Source organism: Chiloscyllium punctatum, chromosome 33 (genome assembly GCF_047496795.1).
Source record: "Chiloscyllium punctatum isolate Juve2018m chromosome 33, sChiPun1.3, whole genome shotgun sequence".
NCBI classification, from domain to species: domain Eukaryota; kingdom Metazoa; phylum Chordata; class Chondrichthyes; order Orectolobiformes; family Hemiscylliidae; genus Chiloscyllium; species Chiloscyllium punctatum.
The window spans coordinates 12,483,559-12,509,395 of record NC_092771.1 but is presented as its reverse complement, the minus strand read 5'-3'; the positions used below and the strand labels follow the sequence as shown (position 1 = coordinate 12,509,395).

Here is a 25,837-nt window from a genome sequence, read left to right as displayed (position 1 = left end):
TCCTATTTACAATTTAGCAAATTGGGCACTAATTTGCAACTAGCACTTATCCTTTATTTTAATAACAAGGCCTTACATTTTAACATGTATGTTAAAGGTGAGACATAAATGCAATAAGGCATTTTAAAGGATTAACAAAATTTGACATAGTTGCAAATGATATCTGGTCAAAGATGTAAGTTTTTATATAGGAAAAAAAAGGTAGCAAATTGTTGAGATATTAAAGAGCAAATGCCTTACCAGAGATGGCATGGCCACCAATGGAGGAGCAATTAAAATCAGAAATGCTGAAGAGATCAGAATTGGCAGAGTGCAGAGATCTTGGAGGACTGTAATGGTGGAGGAGATGACAATGATAGAAAGGGGTGAGACCAAGCGAGGATTTGAGAAAAAAGGCAAAAATTTTAAAATTCAGGCACTGCTTAACTGGAAATTAATGTAGAGTATCAAACACAGTAGAATGGTGAATGAGCCTGGAGAGAATTAGGATCAAGAAGGGTCTCAGTCACCTGAATATATGAAGCCTTCCATTTCGGCAGTTAAAAAGTTTCAGCCCATACAAACAATCTATGCCCTGCCAGTCAATAGACATTGGCCTTTTCAGTCAATGAAATCATGAGCTCAGTCTGCAAACATGTATGAAACAGTCACCCACTCAAAATATTAAAATCAAGTGCCACAGAAAAAGAACCAGTTCCCTTGTTTCAAGACTCTTTGCAGCCATCCTCCTTGTGGATCACTGCAGAACAGGCCTACATTACAGAGCTCCCACAGGACAGCTAACAAAGGAGTCACACAAAGTGTAACATCTGGACACTAAGAGTTCATAGTGTATGGCAGCTGTGGATGTGGAATCAGGAAAAGCAGGTATTATAGAGTGGGCCTCTAATTTATCAATTCATGAACATCTTTCAAGTGCAATTATGGAAGTGAAAAATAAATAACTTAATGCAGGATATTCTAGAATGCACTCGGCTCTTAGCATTAAAGATTAGATTCCCTACAATATGGAAATAGGCCCTCCAAAGAGTAATCTACCCAGACCCATTTAATGCACCTAAAACTGTGGGCAATTTAGCATGGCCAGTTCACCTGACCTGCACATATTTGGATTGTGGAAGGAAACTGGAGCACCCAGAGGAAACCCACGCAGACACTGGGAGAATGTGCAAACTCCACACAGACAGTTGCCCAAGGTGGGAATCAGACATGGGTCCCTGGTACTGCGAGGCGGCAGTGCTAACCACTGAGCCACCGTGCCACGCATGAAGTCTTCTGCAACTCCAATTTTAGGAAAATAAACAGCACTGCAGATGCTGGAAATCTGGAACAAAAACAGTTTACCTTCTGTTTTAATCTAGTTATAAATTTTAAGATTACTAAATAAATGTTATGATAATAATGCAAGTAATAAACTTTAGTTTGTAAATTTGCTGTCTGCCGTGCTGTATCATTCTATGTGAACATGCTTAATATTCTAAAGATGAGCCAGTGCTCTAAATGTTGGCACAGCTGCTGCAGATGCTTGGTGGAAAATGTGTCTGGAAGAAGGTAGTTTAAATGGGTTATTATTTTTTACATTTCCTGTTATGTTGTTTGTCTCCTTCATGTTTCAGCAGTATGTGCTTTGCACTTGCAGAAGATTAAATTGTTTGAAGTATGCTAAGCGCTACTTGGCAATTAAGATGGTGTTCATATTTATTGTGGAGAAAGCACTGTCCCATCGTATTAATTTGTAACTTTATTTTATTTTTCTGATTTATAAGGACTGTAATGTTGAACTTGTAATATTTCTTTTTTTAAGCTTAAGATGGCACCAAGAATGGTGATTATGTACACTTTTCACTGTGCTCCTGTTCCCTGTACTAGAATACATGTGACAGTAAAATATAATTCTAATGTCAATTTGATTTACAATTTTTTAAAATAAGAAACTAAGTTCAATTAATATATCTGCATTTACTTATGAAGTGTTTGTCATTTCACACTTCAACCCAAGTGGAAACCATGCTGGGTTTTTTTTTGCATTATGCTCTTAAACTTTCTTTAATTATTTTGCCTTTTTGACAGAATCCCTACAGTATAGAAACGGGCTATTTGGTCCAACAAGTCAAAACCGACCCTTTGAAGAGTATTCCACCCAGACTCATCTCCCTACCCTTTCCCTGTACCCCTACATTTCTAATGGCTAACTCACCTAATCTATATATCCCTTAACATGACGGGCAATTTAGCAAGGCCAATCCACCTAACCTGCACACCTTTGGATTGAGGGAGGAAACTGGAGTAGCAGTTGAAACCCATGTCGACATGGGGAGAATGTACAAACTCAACAAAGACTTGAGCACAAAATTCATAATGGGGGTTCCAGTGCAGGTCTGAGGGAATAATGAATTTTTGGAGTTCTCAACTTTTAAGAGAAGTCCCAAGACCCCTCTTAATTTAGTGCCATGGGATCACTTACATTCACTATTTCAAAGAAAAATAGTTATTGTCCTGGTGTCCAGGCTAGTATTAGACCTCAAAAATCCCAAGTGAGTCTGGAAATTGAATTGGAGGCTGGCCATAAGTGGTTAATCAAAGATTTTGCTCATGTTGATTTATTTACTTATACATTGTTCCGAAGAAACGCAATGTTTTTGATTTCAATTATGCCCTTTTGACTTAATGTGAGCAATGCAGTTGACCCTCCATTTACAATGCTATCAAATTCTGATGTCATCTTTTCCCTTTCAATGGATGTTGCTCAATCTGAGGAGTTTTGGCATTTTCTATTTTGTATTTTCAAAAATTCAATAATCAAAGTATTCCAATATACCATAAATTCAGGTTCACTGTGATCTACAGAAGAGAGTCTTCATGTTTTTCAAGAGCACTTTGGAAACATTTTTGTGGTTTACTTAAATTTTCAGTTAAATCTAACTTTAGCTTTGGGCTCTTACAGTTTACTGGAATTCCAATTCCCTGCTATCATTGTAAATAAGGCTGACGGAATTTTTAATGTAAAAATTTGACTGAATAGATACAATATCATTTTTGTGGGTGAAGGTGCTTTTCATCCCAGTGCACATTTGAAGGGTGTAACTCTAATCATGATGTACCATCACCTATGACACAATAGCTCAACACGAACCAACACCTTCAGAGAGGGTGTGACGAAAAAATGGGGAAACAAAATTATTTAAAGCCAAAGTACAAAATATGAAAGTTTGCAATTAAGATATATTTGCAAAATCAAAAAGCAAGTCAAAACTGTAGCAATCTGATCATTAATTTTGAATGCATACTTGCCTAGTGATGCAATCACAGCTGTTCCTTGACTGACCAGGAGAATACAATACACATCATGGCCATTCTAAACTACAAGAGTGAAGCTCAATTATTATTTTGTAAAATTAACCAGAATATTAATTTGTAAATGAGAATATGCATTGCCACAATCTCAAGATGGCCACTGCTCACTTGTATATGCACAGATGGCAGTGGTGATATCGCAATAGTACCATTTGTCACGAGAGACTCTGCTGGTTGCCTCCCCTACCCCGGCTGCCCTCCTGGCCGTATTCTTCACTTGCATGGTTTGCTGTTCTGCTCAGAAAAAGGGGCAATTAGTGAGGTAGTTAGGACTTTTTTCTGAGCATGTGTCTGGATCAATGTTTTTCTAATTCATTTCAGGGCTACATCATGCTTGGATGCTTTAATAAAATCATGGACAAATAACTTCTGTCATATTGTAATATTTGAATTCAGTGAGCCGATGCCCAAGAATTTGTTGGCAACATGATTTCCGTGCACACTCTGATGCTGTGCCACCTTGCGGTGATGCTGTCAGTAAATGTAGCCTTTAAAAGTGCAATATTTTGTGTGTGTGTGTATATAAATTGATGCTGTGTCAGGTGAGTAAAACCAAGGAAGAACAGTGAGGATTTTATTAGTATTATTGAGAACCTTAATTTTGCTTTGAGCTACATAGAGGAAAGTTATAGAATACACAATGTCAATGTTTTAACACATTTTCTTGTAATCCTTTTCTTATCTTATTTATTGTATGAATTATTCTACAATGGAATAAGCGAAAGTCACCATAGTTGTAGATGACCAGAGGCTGTTCTCTTGTCAGAGATAGACAACTTGAAGGTCACAACACTGCATAGAAAACCAGCCATCCAGCTAACTGAACCAATAGCTAATATTGAACAAGCTTTTCAAAGTGGGCTTTTTCAGTGCAATTACACCTCAGGAGAGTGGGAATCAAATATGCCAACAATGAACAAGCGTGTTAAGAGTTCAAAACAGGATTGAATGCTGGAGTGTGTGTGCTGTAAACTGTTTATCGTTGATTTGGCAACAAGGTGCTTGATCGAACTGTTCTACTTTCCAACTAACAAATTGAGTGGTAAACACAGTGCAGCAACTGCATCTCCAGGTCCTGTGTCAATATAACCTTTGTCTAGAAGAGTGTGATGAGATAGCACTTAGCATATGTGTACAATGGTGATTTGAGAATGAAGTTAGATTCCACTTGTGTAATTGAATCTGCCTCCCTGTTTTTTGTGCAAGGGCATGATCAGCCACAATTTTAAAGGCAGCAGTTTCCAGTTAGACATCATTGTTTATTTTACTTGCATATGTAAACCTTCCATGGTGTCTATAAGCTGATCTACTCATTTCATGCATTGATTATATCTGAGTACGTTACTCCTGTAAATATTCGAGAGAATATTTGAATACCTTGCATCTCTAACAAAATTAACTTAAAAGAGCTGTCTGTTTCAACATTTGAATTTTGTATCCACACATAAATATTGGTTTCAAGTTGGTTGAAAATACACCTAACAAGATTTGTAGATTAGAATATTGACCCAGGCAAACCACTAGCCTTGATTCAGATAGGGACTATTAACTATCTGAATTTATAATCCTTTAATTAGGCTCCTTCAACAGGAGCATTTAGTACAGGAACTTAGCACTCCAGAAAGGTCCTTCTCCATTTACCAATTTGACTGCAGATTTTGGATCCATTCCTTGAACAATTCTAATTTTGAGAACATTCCAAGTATAACTTGAACATTTATAAACATTTTAGTCATTTTGAACCTTGGTTTGACTACAGTTGGAATTTGATAATGCTTCTACTCTATTGTAAAATGAATATCAGAACATTGGAGAGGGTAAATAAGATCTGCAAAAAGTTTAATTTAGTTTAGAGACTGCATCCTCTGAGGAAAGCCTGATCAGGTCAGGGCTGATTTCTTTAAAAGACTGAGTAACCAGTAACCTAATACATGACCATAACACTCGAAAGGGGAGATGATGGCCTAGTGGTATATTGTGAGACTATTCATTCAGAGCAATAATTAATTTAGAATCCGCTAAGGTTAGCTGATACTATCTGTTTTCTGTTCTGGGGACCTGTGTTTGAATCTTGAGTTTGAATTCAATGAATATCGGGAATTAATCTACTGATGACCATGAAGTCACTGTTGATTATCATAAAGCTATCTGGCTCAATAATGTCCTTGAGGGAAAGAAATCTGCCATCCTCACCTGGTCTGGACTGCACGTCACTCCAGAGCCATAGCAATGCCCTCTGAAATGGTACAGCATGTGACTGAATTGTATCAATTGCTATGAAGTCTCAACAAAGAAATGAAACTAGAATAGATCACCTGGCATTAACCTAGGCACCAGAAAAGAGACAGGCAGAAACAGCCCTGTTGACTCTGCAGAGTCCTCCTGATGAACATCAGGGGGCTAGAGTCAAAATTGGGTGAGTTATCTCTCAGACTAGCCAAGCAATAGCCTGTACATAGTCTTAGTCACACAATCATACCTTAAGGACAATGTTCTAGATGCTGCCATCACCATCCCTGGATATGTCCTGTTCCACCAGCAGGACAGACCCAGTAAAGGTGGAAGCACAGTGGTATGAAGTCAGCCAGGAGTTTCCCTGGAGTCCTTAACATTGACTGTGGACCCATGAAGTCTCATGGTTTCAGGTTAAGTGTGGAGAAAGAAACTTCCTGCTGATTACCGCATGCAGTCCTCCCTCAACTGATGAAACTAGGCTCCTCAACGTTGAACAACACTTGGAGCAAGCAGAGGGTACAAGAGCACAAAATGTCTACTGGGTGGAGGATTTCAATGTCCATCACCAAGAGTGGCTTGGTAGCAGCATTACGAATCAAGCTGATCAGCCTTTAAAGGTGTAGTTGTCAGATTGGGTCTGTGGCAAGTGGTGAGGGAACCAACAAGAGTAAAAAGCATGTTTGACCTCATTTTTTACAAACCTGTTGGCTGCAAACTCATCTATCCATGATAATATTGGTAAAAGTGACCAATGCACATTCCTTGTGGAGATGACATCCAGCCTTCACATTGAGAACACCCTCCATTGTGTTTTATGACACTATCACCGCACTAAATGGGATAAAGTTCAAACAGATCTAGCAACTTGACTGTGTATCCATGAGGGGGTTTGGGCCATCAACAGCAGCAAAATTGTACTCCAGCACAATCTGCAACCTCATGGTCTGGCATATCTCCGACTCAACCATCACTGTGAAGCCAAAGGATCAACCCAAGTTCAATGGAGAGTGCAGGAGGGCATCCCAGGAGCAGCACCAGGTATTCCTAAAAATGAGGTGTCAATCTGGTGAAGTTCCCAAACTGGATTACTTGTATGGCAAACAGCACAAGCAGCAAGTGATAGACAGAACTAAGCGATCCACGACCATTGGATCAGATCTAAGCTCTGCAGTCTGTCACATGGATCATGAATGGTGGAGGACAATAAGCAACTCACTGGAGGAAGCTCCACAAATATCCCTATCCTCAATGATGGAACAGCACAATACATCAGTGCAAAAGATGAGACTAAAGCATTTGCAGCAATTTTCAGCCATAAGTGCCAGATGGATGATTGATTTCTGCCTCCTCCAGTGGTCCCCAGTCATTTCGGATACCAGTCTTCATCCAATTTGACTCATTCTACGTGATATCGAGAAATGGTTGGAGCATGGGATACTGAGAATGCTATGACTTCTAATAACATTGCGCTCCAGAACTTGCCATTCCCTTAGCCAAGCTGTCCTAGTACAGGTACAATAGTGGCATTTACCCAGCAATGCAGGAAATTGTTCAGTTGCATCCTGTACAGCAAAAGCAGGACAAGTTCAACATGGGCAAATACTGCCAGTCTGCTATGGATCATTAGTGAAATAGTGGAAGATGTCATGAATAGGGCTATCATTTGCTTAGTAATGCCCGATTTGAGTTCCACCAGGCCACTTAGCTCCTGACCTGATTACAGCCTTGGTTTAAACATGGACAAAAAGAACAGAATTCTGGAGGTCAGGCAAAAGTGACAGCCATTGACATCGATGCCACATTCAACAGGGTAAGACACCAAGGAACTCTAGCAAGACTGGAATCAATGAATATCGGGGGCAAACTCTTGCTGGTTGGTGTCATACCTGGCACAAAGGAAGATGGTTGCAGTTATTGGATGTCAGTCACCTCAGTTCCAGAATATCCCTGCAGGCATTCCATCTTCAGTTGCTTCACTAAAGACCTTCCCTTCATCATAAGATTGTATGTGGAGATGTTTGCTGATTGCAGAATGTTCAGCACCATTTACAACTCCTCACATACAATAGCAGTCCATGTCCAAGATCTAGATAATATTCAGGCTTCGGCTGTCAAGTGGCAAGTAACAGTCATGTTACACAAATGCCAGGCAATGACCATCTCCAATAAGACACCATCTAGTCACTGGTGTTACCATCACTGAATCCCTCACTAACATTGGTCTTGGTGTTACCATTGACCAGAAACACAATTGAACTTGCCACATAAACACAGCGGCAAGAAGAGCAGGTCAGAGGCTAGGAATTCAGAAATGTGATCAAGGGAATCTGACTGAGGTATATAAAATGCTAAAGGGAATTGAGAAGGTGGATGATCCCCCCCTTGTGCGACAGTCTCAAACAAGAGGTCATGGATATTGAGTGAGAGGAGGAAGGTTTAAGACTTTTGAGGGTTGTGAATCTATGGAGCTCAGAGTGCATTGGCGGTAAAATCAGTCAACAGATTCAAGAAAGAAATAGCTATGTTTCTGATGAACATAGGACAAAGGAAATAGACTGCAGGCAGGGAAGTGGAATTGAGACTAATATAAAATGAGCCATGGTCATGTTAAATGGTGGAGTGAGTTTGAGGGGTTGAATTGCATACACCTGCTCCTTATTCCTGTGTTCCTAATACCACAGTAAGCAACTCTCCTCTTGACTCCCCAAAGCCTGTCCCAACATCTACACGGCACAAGTCAGGAGTGTGATGGAATTCTCCCCCTTTGTCTGGATGGGTGCAGCTCCAACAACGCTCAAGCTTGACACCATCCAGGACAAAGCAGCCCACTTGATTAGCACCATGTCTGCAAGCATTCACTCCCTCCACCAATGTTCAGTAGCAGCAATATTTAGTATTTACAAGATGCACTACAGAAATTCACCAACGATCCTAAGAAAGCACCTTCCCAAACCATGACCATTTCCATCTAGAAGGACAAGAGCAGCAAATAAATGGGAACCCCACCATCTGCATGTTCCCCTCCAAGCCATTCACTATCCTGGCTTGGAAATATTGCTATATGTTTACTGTTGGTGGGTTAAAATCTTGGAATTCTCTACATGAGGCTATTATGGGTCAACCTATAGCATATTTATTGCAGTGGTTCAAGGCAGCTCAGCACTACCTTCTCAAGGGGCAGGCAATAAATGCTGGCTAGCCAGTGATCCCCCACATTACATGAGTGAATAAAAGGTTCCTTTTTTTTTGTCCTCTAGACCATTGACAGGATTATTGTGCATTCAAATTTAAGCAAATGGATGAAGCATGAAGAGTAATATAAAACCATAAGGGAAGACAAATATTTAGCCAGCAGTATTTAGTTCTTTTAGCCCTAAGCTCAGAGTCCCTTCCTTAGACTCTCCCAGTATCTTCCTCTTTCTCTCAGCAACATGCTCTTTAAAATCTGTTTAGCCGAGCTTGTCTTAATATCTGCTGTTTTATATATCTGTCACACATTGTTTGATAAGACTTGTGTGAAGCACCTTGCATTTTTTTACTGTGCTGAAGGTGTCCCATTTCCCTCCCCCTCAGTTGAAGCAAAATGCAGAGAGACACAGTATGGTTTTACCTCCATCTTTGTCTCTGCCGCCAGGGTCCAGAATAACGATCGCCCATGTGCACAGGGACATGAGTTCTCTGTCTTATATGGAGCAGCAGTTTCTCAATGAACTATATAGTCATTTTATAGGGAGGAGCATCCAGATAAGGCAACATACATATTAATTGGGTGACCGTTACAATCAACGAGTATCAATAGCGGAGATCAAGCCCTTTACTGTCATACAACAAATGTTCTTAGCCTTGTTAACTGGATTAGTACAATGGATACTTTCCCCTTGTTAGCTGACCTCGCAAACTGAATATTTACAGTATTGTTAAATGGCTAGGCATAAGTGTTTTTTTTCCAACTTGTTAACCCATTACCCTTGTCTCCAGGATGCCATTGTTAACTGTAAGTACTTAACTGATCTGAGTGATGGTCAGCTGAACCTCTTGCTTCACAAACTCAACTCAACTCAACTCTTTCTCTGTCTGCTTATACCCTATACACATTCTCAAAGGCACTAACTGTTCAACCAAGATTAATTAATATAAGCAACAAAAGGTAAATTGCAAGTTACGATTTTATCATGTTTAATGCCTTACTGAGTTTGGTTTATGACAGACCGGTCAAGGAGATGACAAAGTCAAGAGCTGCCTTTAGGCTTGGATTTCAAAGTAACACTTTATTATATGTAACTACCAAATGCTATTGTACATGACATTTGGTAGTTATACAGTCAGTTCTTCTATAACACAATGGTTACAGAAAAATCGCGTTTTAGGGACAGAGTGTTATAGCCAGCGCGTGTTTTAAAAGTTTGTGCTGAAGAAACAGTGTCCCCAATCTGTCAGTCGTGTTAGTGAATTCATGTTGATGAAATGCATGTTATAACAGAACCACCTGTACCAGGCCCTGACTTGTTACATTAGCTAATGGTGAATCTGCTCCCTATCTGTGCATGGCCATATGCTCTCAAGCTTCTCTTATTCCAGCTTATTTTAACTTTGTCCACTTTGTGCTATTTATACGACTTGACATGTAACTCCAGAGTGCTGAAGCTGTTAGAAACACCCCTCCCCAAGCTTTCTTTCCTTGTCTTCGGCAATGTTTAATAATTAGATGCATTCTCAAAGGAGTTAAATTTCACTTTTTATAACATATTCTTGTATGTCCATACTTTTGTATCAGTCTATATTGTTGATTGTAGACTGAAATGCAAAAAGAACTTTTAAAAATCAAGGACTGTTAAAAGATTACTGTAGTTTTTGAAAGAAGGTAATTTGACACTCACTGTATGTCAAGCAGCAGTGGATGGTTTGCAGATGAGCTGGAGCCAATGACCCAATAAAAATTTCAGTTAGTAGCAACTAGTTAACTGGTCTGTGGACAAGTGACCAGTCATTGAGAGGCCTTCTGCCTCTCAACAATTGTGGCTCCCAGGAAACAGAATAGTTTGGGGGTGTGAACAAGATCATGAGAAGTCATCCAATTTCCACAAGCTCAGGACCTCTCTGTTCTCTGCAGTAAAAGTCCTTAAAATCTTGAACTTTTGTGATGACTCCACAAAAAAATGAGGTTAATTTCCAGTGCACTACCTCATTGAGGTTGCACTATGTTTTGTTTTTGTTTTCTCCTACCCTGAGTTTTTGACCTGATCTGACAGCAGTGCTGACTAGATTGAGAAATTCTATGACCAGATCTAGAAAAACTTAAGGTAAATTTGATGATGGAGTCATACAGCACGGAAACAGACCTTTCGGTTCAACCAGTCCTTGCTGAACATAATTCCAAACTAAGCTAGTCCCACTTGCCTGCACTTGGCTCATATCCCCCCAAACATTTCTTATTCATGTACTTGTTCAAATGTCTTTTTAAATATTGTATCAGTATCTGCATCTGCCTCCTCCTCTAGAAGTTCATTCCACACATGGGCCACTGCCTATGTTTTTTAAAAAAGTCTTTGTTTTTCCAAAAAGCTTCCTCCTCTACCTTAAAAATATGTCCCTAGTCTTGAAATCCTCCACCCTTACGGCATTTGCCAATCACCTTATCCATACCCCTCAAAATTTCAGAAGCCTCTCTTAGGTCACCTCTCAACCTGCCCGCCAGTGAAAAAAATCCCAGCCTGTCCAGCTCTCCTTAGAACTCGAACCCTCCATTCTGGCACAATCCTGATAAATCTCTTCTGAACCCTTTTCAGCATAATGATCTTCCTATTATAGAGCATCCAGAACTGAGCATAGTACCCCAGAAGGGACCTCATCAATGTCCTGTACAACCTCAATATGATGTCCCAAACCCTATACTCAGGTGTGAGCAATGAAGGCAAGTGTGCTAAATGGCCTCTTAACCACCCTGTGAAGCAAATTTCAAAGAATTATGTACTGGAGCCCCTAGGTGTCTTTGTTCTATAGCACTGCCCAAACTCCTACTTTTAATTGTATAAATCTTGACCTTGTTTTGCTGGTTATCTGCTGGCAGATTAGAGATTCAATTGATTTGGTGACCTGGGCATGTGTCCTGAATGGACATACTGGTGTTTGGTGATACCCTGCCAGTCATGCCTGATTTTGTTCCAATTGAGTAGGTAGCTCCTGCAGTTAGGTTAATAACTGGGTAGGATGGAACAATGGAATGAGGTCACAGGAGTTGCAATGGATAGGCCTCTCCTTGTGGCCTAAGGTACGAATGCTGCTGCTTGGGTACTTACTGCCTAATAATATCCTTTTTAATAAGCTCAGTTGTTGAGACTGTTTGGTTGCCCATGTTCCCATGCAGGCGATGTTTTGGTGTAGGAATGCTTAACATAATTCTGTGCATTCCTGCTCTGGAACGGCTGTTACTTCTGGGAAGTTTTCTTTTAAAATTATAACATTTTTTGAACATAGCTGAAAGACTTCCAATGGATCTGTGCTCAACTTTCTTAATGCCTTCATGCACTAAGGTTCAATTCTTTTAATTGTATGAGAAATGTCTGCTCTAGTGTTCACTTGATTTTGGCCAGAGGAACTTTTATGCCAGAGTTGACACCATGTGATCAGATTTGGACTCTTTTTTTTTTCTTTATCTGATTATAAATGGCTGTAAAAGCATTTTGAGACATGATGTCCTAATGGTTTCTCTGGAAGAGTTTTCCTTCACAACAGCTCTTCAATGCTCATTCTCCTGGCTGCTAGTTGGACTTAAGACCATACTTGGAACATAAATTTGGTTGCATTCTTCTCTTCAATAATCTTTGGTTTGTTCGTAAATTTTCCCTGTTGCACAATTTGCTTGGCTGTGTATTCCATTGCTGCCACCATATTTTACCATGTCGTTTAATGCCACTATGTATTGGGTTCAAGATAGACCATTCAAGGAGAGGCCAAAGTCAAGAAATGTCTTCAGGTTTTGACTTCAGAGTAACATTATTTATTAAGTATTGCCACCGAATACTGCTGTACATTGTAGTCATTTATATAAACAGGCTCTGACTTCATTTCACCAGGTAATGACTATTCTACCATCATCTTTTAATGTCCATCTGCTCTCAAGATTTTCTTCGTCGAGCGTTCTAACTTTTCCCACACTGGGCTGTTTATACTCAGAAATGTGCAGCAAACTGTCATAACTGCAAGGTTGTTCCAGGGGTCCTGAAGCCTTTACACAACATTTATGCAAATCGAAAGTATTGGACATTTGGGTATCCTGATGTAATCCACATTTAAAAAGAGTGGTTGTTTTTGAGTTCTAATAATCAGTAAACTGAAGCAACCAGCAATGTAGAGAAAATGAGGACTGCAGATGCTGGATATCAAAGTCGAGTGTGTGGTGCTGGAAAAGAACAGCAGGTCAGGCAGCATGAACTGCTGTGCTTTTCCTGCACCACACTCGCAACCATTAATGTGTCAGCTAAATTCTATACAAAACCAGTTTTGTAATGAAACAACCTGTTATTGGCAGCATGATATGATCCAGGTTAAGCCCATCAGAAATTATTATTGTTTTGAGTTCTTATCAGAGCAGGAATGTACAAAGCACTTTTATGGTCTCCTTAGCTATTAAACAGCATGTGCACCCAGCATGACTACATTCTTCTAACTTTTCATATGTTTAAAGTTCTGGATACAAAGTTATTAGATGTTCCGCGTTCTGATTTGTTCACCATTGGATATTGGTATGAACCTCCGATGCTGACAAAATTTAAAGCAGTGTGCTGGAAATGGGTTGCAATGGATGGGCAGAGTTGCCAGTACCCCACAGGGGTGTCTCAGTTTCAGCTTTAGAAGGGTTCAGACCTAAATAATGAAAGAAGAGAGTGTTGGCTTGTCTTTGCCATTTTTCAAGAGCATGGCAAAAACTCTCTCTAGTTCCTCAGAACAGACACTTTCTCGTAGTGTTTTTAATCCTTTGGGATGCCTGTATTGCTGTATTTACCCTTGAACTGTGTGGCCTGCTCGGCCATTTCATAGGGCATCAGGAAAGTAATGGCCTAGTGCTGTTATCACTAGACTACTAATCTAGAAATTCAGCTAATGTTCTAGGGACCTGGGTTCAAATCCCACCATGACAGATAGTTTGAGTTTGCATTCAATGAAGAATGTAGAATTGAGGGTCTAATTATGATCATGAAACCATTGTTGATCGTCAGAAAGACCCATCTGGTTCACTAGTATCCTTTGGGGAAGAAAATCTTTCATCCTTACCTGGTCTGGCCTAGATGTGACTCCAGATCCACAGTAATGTGGTTGACCCTTGACAATTAGGATGGGCAAAAAAAACTGGCTTAGCCAGACTCCCCCATCCTGAGAGAGATTAATAAAAAAAAGAGTTGGCCATGCTCCTGAGGGCTTGGAGTAACATGTACGGCCAGACCAGATATTTGGCCTATCATGGCAGAAGGCGGTGAGCTGTGGACTTGCCAAAATGAGTTTTTCTGGCAACGTCCCAGAGCTCTAGTGCAGCCATTAGCCCACCCCTCGCCCTAAAACAAAAAAAAACACATGCATAGAGATTCCTCCACTCAGTATCAGACAACTTTCTGCACTACAAGACCAGGTTTCAGGCAATCCAAAGAGCACCTTTGGCCAAGTTACTAGTTCTCCAGCTGAGTTTGTCTTGCTAACTGTCCCTGGGAACAGGCCATTGAGTACAGTGTCCTGTTTTATGCAGCAGGTAGGAATCTAGATTACTGTAAGAAAACCTTGACAGGAGAGTTGAGTGGTTGTGAGCCTGTCACAAGAAAGTGTGTCATGACTCTGAGTAGTGCATTGAAGATCAGGTACAGAGACAAGATTAGATGGATGTGTTATGGGTTGGCAAGGAGCAAAAAAGACAGTGAAGCATTTCTGGCATCATTCTGGATTACAAACCACGATATGTTTTCCTTCAGTTCCCTTTTGATGCCTTTTGCCTTTTTGAGGAGGATGTGAAAATGTGGACCGATAAATTCTAAATCAATCTTTCGTTGGTTGAGGGTTCACTCTTTCAGTCTATCTGGTTTTCCCTCTTTGCTTTCCATAAGGGAATAAGAGAGTAACTAGCTGTCTGGAATGTTCTTTTACTACTCCACTCACCGAAGGGGAAGTGAGGGAGAGTTGTTTTCACCTTGTCAGACTGGATGTTTGTGATGTAGCCATTTGCCCAGGAACCATTCAAGAAGTTGTTGCTATGCTGAGCACTCCTGAACTGGTCCTGGGTGAAAAATCAATCTCCGTTCTCACTGGCATAACTGTTCTGAACACACAGACAGAATCAAGGTGTCGAGCTTCTCTTCTCCTGTTTTTGCTGTGCATGTAGAATATTACTTTATTCAATGAGTTTTGTTAAGCTAATCTTTTCACAAAAGCATCTTCCACAATCTCCTGTTTAAACCAGTATAATTTCCTATTTTTAAGTCCACAGTCTAACAAATAATTAGTCTTTAGAGTGTTATTGTGTGTCATTGGTGAAAAAGGCAGGTTTTCATCAGCTTGTGGATGAACTGCTAACACAACATCCTGAAACTCCCAACGTATTGTGGAGGAAGATTGGTTTCCACAGTTGACATTAAGTACACTAGTTGCTAACTCCACAATTCCACCTATATGCCATTTATGACTATTTTAAAATAAACCTAGCAATCTGGTAACATCATCTTTTATTCAAATAGAACCTTCAAGATAGCACACCTCCAGCTGTGCACTCCAGTGGGGCTAAGACTGATCCAGCATTCCACCACATCTTTCCAGTGCTCGACAATTCTTCGTGTTGAACAGATGCATCTGCTGAGTAAGTTGGAAATGTTACCTGGTAGGGATGCTTTAATTTTCCATGTGCAAGTATTTTGCCTGTAATTTGCAAGTGAAAATAGTTTTCTCGATTAGTGTGTCCTGGACCAAAAAGGATTTGTTTCCTGCTCTGTCCAATTTCCATATTGTAAGTATGAGAGAAGTTACCTCTGAATGAAGTATGCTTTGCTCATCCTGAACTAGTTACTGTGCAAGACTGGGACCAATCATCTAATAAGAAAATAATTTTTTCCAATCTGCTTCCTTCCAAAGTTCAAGATGCTACTTTTGTTGAGTCATATCTGAACAGAGAAGTGGTTTCATGAAACTGTAGGTTTGTTGTGAATTATGTAGTTCTGAATTATGGGTTCAATTTTAATTTCTCTGTGTGAACTAACTTTTGGCTAAGATCAAGTGTAGTATCTGTTCTTGTCAGTTTTGCGAGTCATCAGAGCTAGTGGAGATCATTGCTGATTGTGATTGGACGTTGGAGTATCGTTTGGTTGTGCTGTCCTGCTATTGGTGGATCTTCATGCTGGTTTTGGCCTAACGCCAATTCAGGGACCAGCCAACCTCAGAGCTATGGCCTCAACAGCTGCCCGCACCCCGGGTCAGGGCATTCGCAACACAGTCAGGGTGACTGTCAAGAAGGTGGATCGTCAAGAAGATGTTGCTCGAGTGCTGTGGGTTCGCCGCAGTGGACGTGTACTGCCTGCAGGATTTCCCTGGGGCAGGCTACTTTGACGTCACTTTCAGGAGCGTGAAGCAATGCCAGCAGCTCCTGAAGGTCTTCAAGGAAAAGGAAGGGGAGCCACTGTTCTCCATCATGTCTGCGGTCCTGTTGTGTGTGCTTCCTGCACAGAGGAGTTGGGTTGTTACAATCCACATGTACAACCCCTATGTTCCACCAACCGATGTCCTGACGTTTCAGAGAAGATATGTGCAGGTTGAGGGAGAAAGCACCGACTTGGTTGACCCTTTCGGGATCTGGACCAGCAAACGACAGGTCAAGGTAACCCTGAGGGTTGATGCTGGTGGGAACATCCTCCACCCACCCTCCAGCTTTGCTATCTGAGGGAGCAGACGACGTGGATCCTGGTCTTGGCCCAATGACACTGGAGCGGGCAAATGGGTCCAGTGAGGAGCTGGACAAGCTACCTCAGCCCCGCGAGGGTCCAGCAGTTCGTGTTCACCATGGGGATGCAGACAGCTACCGCAGAGGGGCAGGACCAGCAGCAAATTGACACGGGTAACCTCAACTTATTAAAAATAGGGATAAAAATTGCAAGTATTAATGTGCGCAGCATAAAATCTGCTACACGATGTGTTTCAACGCTGGCCTTCCTGGCCAATGTCAAAGCCGATGTCCTGTTTCTGCAGGAGTGTGGGATACCACACCTCAGCAGTTACAGGGGATGGTCGAGCTTATGGGTCCATGGGCCATCAGTTTGGTCGGGAGGCAACAATAACCGCTCCTCAGGCCTGGGTATTCTGTTGCGAGGAGGCAACTCCACCATCTCCGAGGTTAAGGAGGTGATGGGCGGGCGCATCTTCATCGCGGATGTTACATGCAGAAACGCTCCTGTGAGATGAACCAATGTGTACGCCCCAGCGGATAAGAGTGAATGGTTGGCCGTCCTGCAACAGCTTCCACTGTTGCTGGCTACGTCCAGGCTGGTCGTTCTGGCCGGAGACTTCAACTGTATCATTGATCCGGTGGGGCGGGGCAGTAAACTGGACACCACGTCCAGAGCCCTGAAGGACACGGTAAAAGATGCCAAGCTGCACGACGTCCTCAGCACCCCTGCAGACGGAGTGCAGCGTAGATACACCTGGTCACGGGCAGACGGGTCTATCTGCTCACGGATAGATTACCTGTTTGTGTCCCGAATGCTCTCGGTCAGAATCACTGATGTCAAGCTGGTGTTCTTCTCTGACCACTGCCTCCTGCTGGCTGACTGTCACCTACAGGCTGAGCAGCGGGCTTGTAAGGGAACGTGGAAACTGAACACTAAGCTGTTGACCCCGGGAAACATTGAGGAGCTCAAGAGGGATTACGCAGGTTGGAGAACCGCAAAGCCCCTCTGAGTCCCCAGCGGACTGGTGGGAAACAGTAAAAGGGAACATCGAGGTTCTTCATCCTCAAAGGTGTTCAGGAGGCGAGAGAGACACGAGGAAAACTGTCCCAACTCCAGGAAAGTATGCAGAACCTGCTCCTGCTGCAGACGTTGGGAGTCGATGTCACGGAGGACCTCAAGGAGATGAAGGGCCTGCAAGCCTCGCTCTTTACATCGGAGGCCTCCAAGATAATCTTCCGATCCAGAGTCCGCTCGGTGGAGCAGGACGAGACGTGCTCATGTTTCTTCTTCCAGAAGGTGCACAAAGAGAGCTCCGTGCTCAGCAGCCTGAAGGAAGAAGATGGCTCGGTAACGTCATCTCAGGCTGACATCATGAGGATCAGCAAATCCTTTATGCCGGTCTGTATGACTCGGAGCCAACCGACAACGCAGCCTCCCAGTCGTTCCTGTCCTCTATCACGGAGGTCTTAGACAACGGATCATGAGAGAGGCTGGACTAGCCGCTATCTATGGATGAGCTGACCAAGGCCCTCAAGTCCTTCGGAAAGAATAAAACTCCCGGAAGCGACGGCTTACCGGTCAAGATCTATTCTGCTCTTTGGGACTTGATTGGCCAGGACCTGCTGGAGATGTATGTCAGTATGCTTCAGGCAGGTACCATGAGTGAATCCATCAGGAAAGGCACCATCACCCTCATCTACAAGCAGAAGGGGGAGAGGGAGGAAATTAGAAATTGGAGACCAATCTCACTATTGAATGCAGATTACAAAATCTTGTCAAAGGTCATCGCCAACTGGGTCAGGTCTGCTCTGGGATCGGTGATCCACCCTGACCAAACCTGTGCTGTACCGGGTAGGAAGATCGCTGAGAGTCTTGCACTCCTCCGAGATACGATCGCCTACGTGCAGGACAGGGGGGTGGACACCTGCCTCATCAGCCTGGACCAGGAAAAAGCCTTTGACAGGATATCACATACATATATGAGGGATGTCCTCTCCAAAATGCGCTTTGGGGAGGGAATCGGTAATTGGATCAGACTGCTCTACACCGACATTGTCAGTGCAGTCTCAATCAATGGGTGGGAATCAGATAGCATCTCTGTAAGATCTGGAGTCAGGCAGGGCTGCCCTCTCTCTCCTGCCTTGTTTGTGTGTTGCATAGAGCCATTTGCCGAATCCATCAGGAATGATGCGAGCCTGAGAGGGGTGACTATTCCTGGCAGTGGGGGCCTGCAGGTTAAGGCCTCCCTATACATGGATGATGTCACCATTTTCTGCTCGGATCTGCTGTCCGTGCACAGACTCATGTGCTTCTGTGACCAGTTTGAACAGGCCTCGGGGGCCAAGGTAAACCGAGGCAAGAACACGGCCAGGCTCTTCAGGAACTGGGCTGACCAATCCTCTATCCCCTTCACCATCGGGATCGACCGCCTGAAGGTGCTGGGTATTTGGTTTGGGGGGGGGCTGGGGCGTGCGCCAAGATCTGGGAGGAGCGGATCAGGAAGATGAGACAGAAACTAGGCAGATGGGAACAACGGTAGCTCTCCATCGTGGGAAAAAACCTGGTCATTAGGTGTGAGGTACTCTCAGTATTGCTATATGTGGCACAGGTCTGGCCTATCCCCAGAACCTGTGCAGCCGCAGTCACCCGGGCCATCTTCCACTTCATGTGGAGATCAAAGATGGACCAGGTCAGAAGAGACACAATGTACAAAGACCGGTGCAATGGGGGAAAAAACATGCCCAATGCCACCCTCACCCTGATGGCCACCTTTGTATGTGGCTGCATCAAGCTGTGCGTGGATCCCGGTACGCAAATACCAAGTGTCACTACGTACTGAGGTTCTACCTGTCCCTGGTGTTGTGAAGGATGGGCCTGGCCTTGCTGCCGCGGAACGCTCCGAGTAGTTGGATCGCTCCGTACCACCTGTCCTTTGTGGAGAAATTTATGAAGAAAAACACCTTTGACCACAAGTCCATCAGGAAGTGGTCAGCACGTAGTGTCCTTGAGATCCTTCAGGGAAAGGAGAGGGCAGATCCTGTCGAGCAGTTCCCTGAGCAGACTGTCAAAGTCATTCGGCAGAATGCCTCATCGCCAGAACTTTCCAACAAGCACCAAGACATGGCTTGGATGGTAGTGAGAAGGGCTCTGTCTTTATGCATGCCCGGACTCTCTGCCGCATCGCACGCTGCCCTCGAAGCGGCTGCAGTGGGGACGTGACTGTCACACACCTCCTTCTGGAATGTGGCTATGCAGAGGAAGTCTGGAGAGGAATGCAGAGGTTCGTTGAGGTTCGTCTTGAGCAACACCGTGACGCGGGACTCCGTGCTCTACGGCCTATTCCCCGCGACACACACTGAGACGATCATCAACTCGGTGAAGGACGCTCTCTGGGCGGTCTTAAACCTGTTGATCTTCCAGCTGATGGAGTTGACCCCGACTGTTGCAGACTGGCACTTTCCAAGGTCCAGGACTACGTGTTGAGGGACGTGCTGAAGCTTGGGGCAGCTGCCGTCAAGGCGTGGTGGGGAAAGACCACCGTGTCACATCTGCCTGCCTAAGAAGAACAGGGGGTCCACGCAGTCATTTGGGCTCTGCTGACGTCTCAGCTAAAAATGTAATCGTACAGACCTGTAAATAGGAATGATTACTCTGTTTCGGTATGCACAGAAATGGAATGTTTACGTATGTATGGCATGTCCAATTGTTCAGATCATCAAAGTATTTTATGAATAAAGTATATTTTTGAAATAAAAAAACACTTTTAGTGACTATCTTAAGTTTACTAATTGGATAAAGATTGAATAGGGGAAAGCAGAAAATCAAATGTTTATCATGAGTTTTGAAGTATTGAAGCCTTAAAGTCAATGGATAGAGTAGTTGTTACTGAGGTCCAATATGAATATTTAACTTTGACATTGTATTATGTGATGATGCTGCTCCTTTAACAAGGTTAGGTTGTCGTGTTTTTTTTCCCCCGAAGGTCATAAAGACAGGCTCCAAAGTGTCTGGGTTGATCTACTTGAGGAAGCTTTGGGGTGGATGGGGGCAGGATTGGATAGGGTTTAGGGCATGGATGGAGTTGGGCAAGGTTGGACGGGGTTGGGCGGTGTTGGATGGGGGGAGGTGTTGGATGGGATTGGGGGCAGGTGTGGGCGGGGGCTCGCGCCTGCTGTGCTGCTGCCTAGTCTGAACAGGGAGCAGACTTAATAGAAAACTCCGAACTCCAGAGGAAAGTCATTGAATTGATTAACCAAATAATCAATTATCCAAGCGAAATAGTGCCCACCCATCTTGTTCGGATAATCGAGGTTGCCCTATACGTTTTTTCCAGTCTGTGTTACTCCTGTCATTGAACACCTCCATTTATCAAGTGTCACAAATGTGTCAACAATCACGTTTTCTCATCCTGCTACACGTGCCATTTTCAAATTGAATGGCTCTAACAGGAAGCTCCATTTAAACAGTCTGGAATGTTTGTCCTTGAATCTCTCCACAAACCTCGATGGGTTATGATCAGAGATATGATTGTCTCAGATATGTGACTGGTAACATAAACGTTGAGCAGTCTCTCGCGCTCTCTCTCGCTCTCTTCCCCCTCCCCCCTCCCCCTCTCTCCTGTAAGACACTGTTTTAGCACAGGCCCTTCAGCTCTGTGAAACCAATCTGAAGCCCATCTAACCTACACTATTCCATTCTCATCCATGTGCCTATCCAGTGACCATTTAAATCCCGTAAAGTTGGCAAGTCTACAACTGTTACAGGCAGTGTATTCCACATCTCTACTACTCTGAGTAAAGAAGCTACCTCAGACATCTGTCCTACATCTATAGCCCCTCAATTTGAAGCTATGCTCCCGTGTGCTAGCCATTACCATTCTAGGAAACAGGCTCTCTCTGTCTATCCTATCTAACCCTCTGATTATCTTATATCTCAAGCCACCTTTCAACCTTCTTCTCTCTATCAAAAATTGCCTCAAGTCCCTCAGCCTTTCCTCATAAAACCTTCCCTCCATACTAGACAACGTCTTTGTAATCTTCTCTGAACCCTTTCTAAAGCTTCCACATCCTTCCTATAATGCAGTGACTAGAACTGCCACAATACTTCAAGTGCGGCCGCACCAGAGTTTTGTACAGCTGCAGCATGACCTCATGGCTCTGAAACTCGATCCCTCTACTAATAAAAGCTAACACACTGTGTGCCTTCTTGACGGCCCTATCAATCTGGGTGGCAACTTTGAGGGATCTATGTACATGGTCACTGAGATCTCTCTGCTCAGCTACACTACCAAGGATCTTACTATTTGCCCAGTAGTCTGCATTCCTGTTACCCCTTCCAAAGTGAATCACCTCACACTTTTCTGCATTAAATGCCATTTGTCACCCCTCAGCCCATCTCTGCAGCTTATCTATGTCCCTCTATAACCTACAACATCCTTCAATACTGTCCACAACTGTACCGACTTTAGTGTCATCTGCAAATTTACTAACCCTTCTACACCCTCATCCAGGTTGTTTTGTGTCAAGGGGTGTTTATGGGGATTGTAGCAAGTATTTGGAACAGCAGCGTTAAGTTGGGATAATCTGGTTTCTCGGATAGGTTAAATAATTCTATATTCTGTTCTCTTTTGTTTGGTGTTTCATTGGTAATCTTGCAAATAAATTCTGTTTTGTTTAAAACTAAATGATTGGGCCAGCTGCATCACTCCTGAAATATCTATGTTTCACCTGCTTAACACAACTCGCAAAGTCACGGTTGGGGCTGCTTTCTTGAAATGTTTTGAGGGGGTCTGGTCTGATCCATAACCAGTACCATACACTAATCATATTTTTGGGTTGGAATTTTATTTGTGTTCAACATAGAGCTAGAGTATAGTCAGAAAAATAGAAATATTACAGTGCAGGAAACCATTCAGCCCTTTGTCGCCATGCTGGCTCTGTGCAAAAGCAGCTCAACTAATTCCATAGATTATTTATCAGGCTCTAAAGTATCGCATACAGGGGAACCTTGGTTATCTGAACGAGATTGGCGGGCAGTATTTCGTTCGGGTAATCGACTACTCGGTTAGTTCATTGAAGTTTTTAAAGCCTGCGTCCCATTCAGGAGACAAGACAGTAACACACCGCACGCGAGCCCCTGCCCAACACTGCCCCTGTCCACCCCCAATACCGCCATCGCACGCCCCCAATCCCATCCAACACTGCCCCCCCTCACTCCCAACACCAGCCCCTGCCCACCCCCTAACCCCATCCAACACAGCTCCCGCCAGCCCCCTCCTCCTGACCCCAAGCCCCGTCCAACACCGCCTCTTCCCGCCACCAACACTGCCCCCTGCCTGCCCCCTAATCCCATCCAGCACCGCCCCCAGTCCCCCAACCCCGTCCAGCATTACCCCTATCGTCCCCCCAAACAATATCATCCGACACCACCCCCCTGCCTGCCCCCAGTGCTGTCGAACACCATCCCCTGCCCACCCCCAATCCCATTCAACACACCCCCACCCCTGTCAGATTAAGGCTTAGTTTTCTTCAAATTAGAAGTGAATCTTGAAAGATTAGAAAATTCATCTTTTACTTTCTTCTGTCCCATTCCTTGAAATCCCTGTAATCTGGATTCCCTAAGTACATTAAACTATAACAAAAGTCTTGATTCAACACGTTTTACTACTTTGTCTCTTTAACTATTTGTTGTACCAAAGGACTTTATGCTCAGCAATTTCATTTCAGTTTAGCAGTTCATAAAAGTGATGAAAAGTCTCTTTAATATTGAAGTAATAAAAATATATCACTTGTTATAATTTATAATGGTGTGCTGCAAATCATTCAAAGTCCAATTTGCTGTGTTTTATGAACCAACATGATGTAGTGTGCAGCTGATAGAGGCTCCAGTTTTCTATCCATGGCATTGTGTACCGGGTTTACTTCCTGCTCATGCTGCTTGCCAATAACTTAGGTTTGAAGGATTTGGAGGTGGATACTTAATATGTTTGACCACTTTATGAATGAACTTTCCATTGCCATCAGGTTCTGAAGTGGGTCTCAAACTAGAACCGATGATTCAGAAGCAGGGCATGACTCGTTGTGTTAAAAGACCTCCAAAATAGCTAACACTGACGACTTTTGTTTTGAAACAAATACAAAGAAAAACAACTCTTAAAGTTGAAGGCCTTGAAACAAATCTGCACTTTTCCCCATTAGATTTTTTTTTCTTTGAGCTTGTATGACTTATTAATTGCCATTTATTTTAAGAGAAAAACACAAATGTTTGAATTTGAGTCTCACAGCGTCATGAATTTAGTTTGTGGGCTGATGGGTGTTTAATTATAGTGTGAAGCAGCAGAAAATTACAAGGTGTCAGTGTGACTCTTTATAATTGAAGCAGAAGGTTCTGATTCAGGATACTGTATAAGAATTTATCTTACACTTCCTGGAACAACGTTAAAACGTATCTGCAAGAGATGGCAGAGTGCCATGTTTTTGAGGGGTTTAAGACTTCTCATCTGTTCCGATGATTGCGATGATGCCTCAACAATGGCAAAGTTGTTTTCTGTATCTTGCTCGACGTTTATCCTTTCAGCAAGCACTGCAGAAACAGGTTGATGAATCTTGCTAGGTGCGTGCAGTTTATCGTGCTTGTCAATAATTTACGCAGGCACATTTCAGAAGTAGCTTACTGACTGAAGTGCTTTGCAACTTGCTGATGGGAATGGGAATTATCCCACTCCCCTAGTGTCTCTCCTCCTCTCCTCTGTGCTCTTTCCTCTTCCGCCTCTGCCTCTGCCTCCGCCTCCTCGCTGTCCCTCACCCTTGCTCGCCCTAACCCGATCCTTCGCCCTCCTTTCTCCCTGCTCTCCTTTCTCCCTCCCTCCCAGCTCCCTCTCTTCCTCCTCCGTTTATCGCCTGCTCCCTCCCCCATGCTCCAAGTAATCCACATGGCTGTAAAGGCAAGCACTTAAATATACATTCAAATACCACAAACATGCTGTTTCCAATTGGTTTGATTTGTCACGCACATGTTGAAATAAGCAGGAATATTACCATTTGCAGTTCTGTGAATTTCATTTTTAAACACTGCAGTTCAAAAATGTTTTTTCAATTTTCTGTGCGCCCCTCTCAAATATTGTGTGAAGTAATTGAAGTAATGGTTTTGTGCATTGCAATTGACTACCTACACCCCACAACTCCCCTACCACACCAAATGGCCATTAATTACACTAATTTGATATCCCTCTACAAAGCTATGTAACGGTGAGAATTTGTGGATAATATACATCTCAAATGACTGTGGACAGCAGTTATATTTCTGTTGAAATTAATCATTCATTCAATAGTATCAGCTAACATTGAATGTTGTAGGTCCCTTGGGAGTGGATCTCTCTGGAAAGAAGTTTAGTATCTGAACAATGGTCTGAATTAGATGGTCACAGTCTAAATTCGAGGTGGTCCTTATGTTCCTTAGTGGAGCTAGTGGGCAGCTATCCCCAGGTCCATTCTGAAGTTGTTGAAGGTTGTCCATATTTTCATTAAAAGGTTGAAAGCTGGGATTTCACAACGTGGGTCTTTTGGCATTTGTGGTCAACGAGGAGCTATGCCATTTAGAAGTAGGAGTATCCTTTTGAGATGCAAGAGTGTATTCCAGTAATGTTTGCGATTTCAGATCAGTGCATGAGAATTCTTCAAATCCCGTGTTTGTTGAAGTACTTTTTAAGTTTTTGACTGAATGTGTTCTTTGAGGAGGATTCTTTCTTGCAGGTGTCAGGAGGTTCAGTGTGTGCCAGCTTAGAAGCTCACTTGAGCGGTGATGGTCTCAGCTTTCCAGAAATAATCCTCTTGACTTCCTGAAGATGGATGTTGAGGCTCTTGAACCAGAGTTGAACAGCAACACTGCCTTGTTGAATAGACTAGAGTGAGGTATGAGTGTGATCTTGCTACCAATCAACCAGAAGAATGGAACACAAGTTCCTAGTTTGTAATGGAGGGGTGGTGTATTTTTTTTCTTTTTCCACTTGTGTCAAGTGCGCTGTGACTAACTCTTTCAATACCTAAGGTTATGATCGTATACAGGCATGAGGTTGTATTTGTGTTTGTGATCACCTTTGAATGTTTGGCATAGCGCGTCACTGTGCTTTGGAGAACCATTGCATGACTTTTAAGAAACATTTCAGTTAGATTCCCATTGCATTAATTTGGAGTAAACCAAAGGGGATCACGACCTGAAACATGAGCTATGATTTTTCTTCATTGATGTTGCCTGATCTGAGTGTTTTGAGCATTTTTAAGTTATTTAGGATCTCTAGTTTCCCCACTGTTTTGCTTTTTGCTCAATGTGGAAGTTGG

General features: G+C 42.9%; 1 protein-coding gene across 2 annotated transcripts in view; it reads left to right on the top strand.

Annotated features, from left to right (window-relative positions):
• csk (C-terminal Src kinase) overlaps window positions 1-25,837 on the top strand; it is a 143,232-nt gene that overhangs the window by 28,535 nt on the left and 88,860 nt on the right. The window contains exon 2 of one of the 2 annotated variants that reach the window (XM_072553009.1): window positions 15,306-15,424. The exons of the other annotated variant lie outside the window; for it this stretch is intronic. The gene's annotated coding sequence lies outside the window, so the exon portion shown is untranslated. The remainder of the gene's footprint in view (window positions 1-15,305; window positions 15,425-25,837) is intronic. 2 annotated transcript variants of the gene reach the window in all.